Raw genomic sequence first — 7,781 nt, 5'->3', positions numbered from 1 at the left:
TCCGCTACATTGATGACTGCATTGGCGCCACCTCGTGCTCCCGCGAGGAGGTTGAGCAATTCATCAACTTCACCAACACATTCCACCCTGACCTTAAATTTACCTGGACCATCTCTGACACCTCCCTCCCCTTCCTGGACCTCTCCATCTCCATTAATGACGACCGACTTGACACTGACATTTTTTACAAACCCACCGACTCCCACAGCTACCTAGATTACACCTCTTCCCACCCTATCTCTTGCAAAAATGCCATCCCGTATTCCCAAGTCCTCCGCCTCCGCCGTATCTGCTCCCAGGAGGACAAGTTCCACCATAGAACACACCAGATGGCCTCCTTCTTTAGAGACCACAATTTCCCTTCCCACGTGGTTAAAGATGCCCTCCAACGCATCTTGTCCACATCCTGCACCTCCGCCCTCCGACCCCACCCCTCCAACCACAACAAGGACAGAATGCCCCTGGTGCTCACCTTCCACCCTACAAACCTTCGCATAAACCAAATCATCCGCCAACATTTCCGCCACCTCCAAAATGACCCCACCACAAGGGATATATTTCCCTCCCCACCCCTTTCCGCCTTCCGCAAAGACCGTTCCCTCTGTGACTACCTGGTCAGGTCCACGCCCCCCTACAACCGATCCTCCCATCCTGGCACTTTCCCCTGCCACCGCAGGAACTGTAAAACCTGTGCCCACACCTCCTCCCTCACCTCTATCCAAGGTCCTAAAGGAGCCTTCCACATCCATCAAAGTTTTACCTGCACATCCACTAATATCATTTATTGTATCCGTTGCTCCTGATGCAGTCTCCTCTCCATTGGGGAGACTGGGCACCTCCTAGCAGAGCGCTTTAGGGAACATCTCCATGATACCCGCACCAATCAACCACACCGCCCCGTGGCCCAACATTTCAACTCCCCCTCCCACTCTGCTGAGGACATGGAGGTCCTGGGCCTCCTTCACCACCGCTCCCTCACTGCCCGATGCCTGGAGGAAGAACGTCTCATCTTCCGCCTCGGAACACTTCAACCCCAGAGCATCAATGTGGACTTCAACAGCTTCCTCATTTCCCCTTTCCCCCACCTCACCCAAGTAGCAAACTTCCAGCTCAGCACTGTCCCCATGACTTGTCCGGACTTGTCCTACCTGCCTAGCTCCTTTTCCACCTATCCACTCCACCCTCCTCCCTGACCTATCACCTTCATCCCCTTCCCCCACTCACCCATTGTACTCTATGCTACTTTCTCCCCACCCCACCCTCCTCTAGCTTATCTCTCCACGCTTCAGGCTCACTGCCTTTATTCCTGATGAAGGGCTTTTACCCAAAACATCGATTTCGCTGCACCTTGGATGCTGCCTGAACTTCAGCACCACTGATCCAACATTTCAAGTCTGACATGAATCTTACTCAGAACTGAAGTGCATCAGTTGAAGTCCCACTCTGGAAACACTCCAATTGAAGATCCTGTCCTTCGAGGGTGACACCAATATGATCACTGGTGTGCACAGTTTCCTAAGTGTTCACACTGCTTGTCCTCTCACATGGATGTAAACGTTCCCACGGCATCCAGCAGGGGAGCTCACCCCATATCCTGGCTAAAATGTATCACTTGATCAACACCACTGAAATAGAAACAAACACAGAGAGTACTGGACAAACTCTGTGGAGAGAGAAACAGAGTTAATGCTTCAAGTCTGATATGAGTCTTCTTCGGAACTGAAGCAAGAGAAGATCTGGTCATTATCATGTTGCAGATAATCTGTCCTTTCAGTGTGTGCGTTGGCTGCTGTGTCACTTTCATGACAATAATGATTACACCTCCTACATTCTTCATTGTAAGTAAAGCAATTTGTGTCATTCTGTGTATTATATAAACAGGTCTATCTTCTTTGTTTATACATGGAGAGTTAGTATCAATGTAATCAACATAAAGTGGGAATCAAAAGTAAATCACAAATTAACCATGATATATTTTAGACTTGCACAGTATATTCTTTCTTTGTAATATATTGCCCTTATAAACGACTACGTTCAGATTTATTGGGGAAAGTATCGAAGTAAATGCAGCACATTGTAATTTTGAAGTCTCAGGTTCTGTTTCATATTTTAGTTATGGAAATGAATAAAAAACATTGCAATTAATTAAATCAAATGGGAAAAAATAACATAGGATTTTACTTACAACTAACTGTGACAGATTGTGAGAAAGAGAATATGGATGTTAGATTTGTTTTAACTCAATCTAATCCAATTAATCAAAATGCCCTGGGTAGATAGCAGCAGACTGTTGTGATGAAGTGAGGCAATTTGATTTGTGTTATTGTGTTACTGCAGTGTAGGGATTTATTACAGGGCACATTTTGACAGATAGTTTACTGTGCCCTTGTATCCATTGTTTCTGTGTGATAATCTTATTCGTAAATGTTAACATGGAACTTTCTCAGACAATCCAATGTGCTTCCCTCCAGCTGATGTCCAGAAACACATGTTTCCAGTGGGCATCATTGGATACCCACCAAGAACTCTGATAAATTTTCCCTTAACCTAACCTGGGCACTAAGATTGGTTGCAGCACCCTTAACATCTTATTGGCTGAAATGTTGAATTCCCTTGACACAGTAGACACTGAGAGGTTCTCCCCTGCGGCTGAGGCCTCTAAAACATAAAGGCACAATCATAAAAGTAAAGTGGGAATTCTCTATCTCTGAAGGTTTTGGTTCTTCCATCTTGCAGATTTTCAAGGAATCAATAGATTTTGATCCCTTAAGGCATACAGTGCAGATAGAGACCATTCGGCCCATTGAGTCTGCACCCCTCTGAAAAGCATCCCATCCACATTCATCACCCCAGCTCCATGTCTGCATTTTCTATGGCTAATCCACCTAGCCCACACATCCTTGGACTGTGGGAGGAGACCAGAGCAGCCAGAGGAAATCCACATAAACATGGGGAGAACGTGCAAACTCCACGCAGACAGTCACCTAATGATGGAATCAAACCTAGGTCTCTACTGCTGTGAGGCAGCAGTGCTAACCACTGAGTCACCATACGGTCACAGGAAAATGTGGTTGAGAAGAAGACAAGCCATAATCAGATTGAACAGTGGAGTAAGCATTTTATATCCTTGCCAGTTATCATCACTGTCTAGAGATTCGATGCGTGGTATTTCTTGATCTCACATCTAATAAGTCAATTTCTAAGAATTGTTTCTGATAACTGAAAACGGGGCACAGGAGTTTTCAATAGATCTCTGGACCAACAGAAGTTTTGCTGAACAATAGCACCCCCTTGTGCCTATTCCTCTAACTACAACAAGTACCATATTCTCCCAATTTGATTGGTCACTTAACAGATGTACATACCATCAGTCTCCTACATTTTCAATAAAAAGTACTTCCAGTTGAAGGGTTAATTACTTTCTTTTAGGTCACGACATTTGTAAACAAAACTTGATGTTACCTGAAGCTGATATGATAACACGGAATGGTTGCAACACAGGAAGATATGTGACCCATCATACGTGTGATGTCAGCAATGACAAATCAGCTTGTTCCACTTTCCTGCCCTTCCCTTGTAGCCCTGATTTTATTTTCTCTTCAAGTTGATCCAGTTGACCGTTTGATAGAATTTGTGACTGAATCTACTTTCACCATCCTCTCAAATAGTGCAATCTACTCACTGCCAAGCAAAATATTTTCCTCATGGTATTATTGATTCTTTTTAATCAATCACTTGAAATAGATGTCCTCTGCTTTTGTACTGATTGGAACAGATTTCCCTCATCTACTTTGTCTAGACTCCTCACGGCTTTGCAAAACTCTACTAAATTTCCTCTCAATGTCTATTCTACCAAGAGAATGCTATTTCCTTGCAGCATTTACTGCTTTAAATCTTTAGCATTAGTTGGTAGCCTATAAAATACACCCAGTATTATAATGATATCTCTATTAAGACTGATCTTTGCAATACCAGAAATTTTTCTAATAAATTCAAAATACTGCATTAAATTGCTTAACAGATTTTCTGATAGTTTGTGTTGCTAATGAAGGCTATTTCAGCACTTTACAGACTAAACATTGGAGAATTGGTATCCACGCAGAAAATTGGAGTCTGATTGAGACTAAATGCCTGTTGAAAGTGTGTTCCTGCTGGTCTGGATGCCCAGGTTTTATCAAGACTCTCTGTATCACATGGAGAAGGATGTTGACAGTAATACGATATTGTTTAATGACCTCCATCTTTTGGCTCTGATGTTCCTTTGTGCATTGTATTTTGTGCCAGTATCATTGCAGGAAAATCCGAGGCCTTAAATGCTAAATGTGCAGATTGTCTCAGCATGTGCCCTGGCGTCCAATCACCCTTGAAACCAGTTGTAAATGTATTAACGCGATCCCGAGTTTATACAACAAGGATTGCAATTTAAAGGTTGGTCTTTTGAGTCAGATAAACTGATTGGCCTGTTGAAACACCACACCACAACATGTAGCTCATAACACCAAGACATTTGCCAAAATCACACAACACAAATCTTTTAGTTATAGAGTCGTAGAGGTTCCCTTTGGCCCAAATTGCCCATGCCGTGCAGTTTTCACTATTTAAACTTGTCCCTTTTGCCTGCATTTGGTCCATATCCCTCCACACCTAACCCATCCATGTACCTGTCTAAAGTTTTCTTAATGACAAAATCTTTCGAAGTCAATTTGCTGTTTTTTTAAATCTAGGATAGATCAACAATTATTCACAAATAAAAATAACAATCATATTTCATATGCCATCACCTGCCTGGAATTGAACAAAATTATTCCAATTCTTCCTCCAGATGATTTTGAGCATCAGTTGCCTCTTTTAATTACCTTCTAAAGCCTTCTGCTTTTGGTTAAAGTAAATGCAATGTACATTTGTCTTCTATGAACAGAACAAAGAATAAAATATTTCCCTAGCAATCATCTTAAAGGTATTGACAAGGAAATATTTGAAAAACATTGGATTTATTTTGCTATATTTCCAAATGTGAATTGCAGTGAAATGATTTGTCAAAACAAATCCCTCATGCCAATACATGTTTACCATGTTTTTTCAACTGTTGGGTGTTTGATTTACAATAGGTGCATTTTCAGAATAGTTCTGAAGTTGATGATGAAGAAAGAAAAAGTGGTTATTTAAGTAGCGGTATACATTACCTCAGGATGTCCCAGAGTGTTTTATCACTAACAGTGTTGCTTCTGAATTATGAACCCTGTAGTAATGCAGGAAACATAACAGACAGTTTGCACATTTTGAAGTCGTAAATAGCAATGATATAATGATCAGATAATGCATCAGTGATGACTACACAAACAAAAACAATAGAATAGGCAATACAACCTGTTTTGCCATTCAATATAAACCCTAGATGATCATTGACTTCACCTTTTCTCTTCTGCCCGTACTCCTTGTTTCCTAAGAGACCTGTAAGACTCAATCTTACAGATATTCAACAATGGAGCACCCACAAACACTGGGGTTGGGAATTCCAAAGCTGCACAGTGCTTTGAGTAAGAAATATTTACTCAATTCAGTGACAGCTAGACAATATGTTGAAGGTGTTAGCCCCCTGTGTTCTCTGTCTATGCCATGATGTTTAGATTGATTCTAATCTAAAAAGTGAGATAACAGAGTTTTACGTAAATTCATGCAGTTTTTGAACAAAGTGCAATGTAACTCTGCAAGTACAAATTCACCCCACAAAATATATGTGTGCATGTGGGTCTTTGTCTGTGTGTGTGTGTATGTGTCTGTCTGTCTGTCTGTCTGGGTTGGGGGTTGTGAGTGTGAGAGAGAGTGTATGTGTGTGTGTAGTGAGTGTAGAGTGTCTTAAGTCTTTGAGGGGATCACCTGGAAGTATTCAGGGATGTCCTCACAAGAATGGGGTACGATGCCCAACTCATCAACCGCCAGTTCTGAAGTGCCACAGCAAGGAACCGTAATGACCTCCTCAGGAGCCAGACACGTGCTGCAACCAACAGGGTACCCTTCGTTGTTCAGTATTTCCCAGGAACTGAAAAACTACGCCATGCTCTTCGTGACTTGCAACACATTATCAATGAGGATGAGCACCTCGCCAAGACCTTCCCCAAACCTCCACTACTTGCCTTTAAACAACTGACAAACCTCAAACAGATTGTTGTTCGTAGCAAGCTGCCCGGCTCTCAGGACAACTCCATACAACCTTGTCACGGTAGACGCTGCAAGACGTGTCAGAGTGTGGACACAGATATCACCATTACATGTGGGGACACCTCCCACCTTGTACATAGCAGGTACTCATGTGACTCAGCCAACATTGTCTATCTTATACATTGCAGGCAAGGATGACTGGAGGCATGGTACATTGGGGAAACCGAGCAAAGGCTACGACAACGGATGAATGAACACCACACAACAATCAACAGACAGGAGTGTTCCCTCCCAGTTGGGGAACACTTCAGCGGTCCAGGACATTTGATCTCGGACCTTTGGGTGACCATCCTCCAAGGCGGACTTTGGGACAGGCAGCAGTGAAAAGTGGCCGAGCAGAGACTGATAGCTAAGTTCGGTACCCATAGGGAGGGCCTCAACTGGGACCTTGGGTTCATGTCACATTACAGGTGACCACCATTGCACTACACACACACACACCTCTGCAAGTACAAATTCATGCCATAAAATATATGTGTGCATGTGGGTCTTTGTCTGTGTGTGTGTGTGTGTGTATGTGTGTTTCTGCCTGGGTTGGGGGTTGTGAGTGTGAGAGAGAGTGTATGTGTGTGTGTGTAGTGGTATTCGAATAGATGAAAGACTCAACAGACAATCAAGGTATTTTTCAATGTATAATTTCAGTATCACACTCTAAGTTTTTGCTGTAAATTCTGTGTCTTAGGATTGAGTCCTCCACTATCATCTGATGAAGGAGCGATGCTCCAAAAGCTAGTGTGCTTCCAATTAAACCTGTTGGACTATAACTTGGTGTTGTGTGATTTTTAACTTTGTATACCCCAGTCCAACACCAGCCTCTCCAAATCAGTCCTAAATGATTGGCCCCAGTCCTGAAACTATGCCCCTCCATCATGTTTTAGATTTTCCAGCCGGTAGGAGCAAATTCTTAGATCCCAGACTTTCGCCCAAGTTGGGTAGTGGGACTTGGGAAATCTCTGAACTCACAACCTCTTGAAGAAACATGACTCAACCTTCTCTTTGGATTTCAAAATCTACCTTTACCTGAACTGCTGTTTAAGGCCTATCTACAAACCTCATTCGCCAAGTTGCTAATCCCAACCCAGTTAAAGTGAAACCCATTCCAACAGAGCAGCACTCTCCTTCCTGAGTACTAGGATCCGTGCTCCATTAATTAAAGTCTCCTTGTTCGCAGGCCACTCTTTGAACCAGGCATTTATTGTATAACCTGCTTCAGCCTATGCTAGTTGACACATAGAACAAAGAACAGCACAGTGCAGGAACAGGCCCTTTGGCCCTCCATGCCTGTGCCAATCCATTTCCTCTATCTAAATCTACCATCTATTTTCTAAGTATCTGTACCCCTTTGCTCCCTACCCATTCATGTATCTGTCTAGCTACATCTTAAATGATGCGATCGTTCCTGCCCCTACCACCTCCGCTGGCAACATATTCCAGGCACCCACCACCCTCTGCGTGAAGAACTTTCCACGTATATCTCCCCTCAACTTTTCCGCTCTCACTTTGGACTCATGACCCCTAGCTCAGGTGATTACTTTGAGGTTTCGTATGTTAGTTTGGTGCCT

The sequence above is a fragment of the Hemiscyllium ocellatum genome, chromosome 9, assembly GCF_020745735.1.
Source record: "Hemiscyllium ocellatum isolate sHemOce1 chromosome 9, sHemOce1.pat.X.cur, whole genome shotgun sequence".
Taxonomy (NCBI): domain Eukaryota; kingdom Metazoa; phylum Chordata; class Chondrichthyes; order Orectolobiformes; family Hemiscylliidae; genus Hemiscyllium; species Hemiscyllium ocellatum.
Note: the sequence above shows the minus strand (reverse complement) of the source record.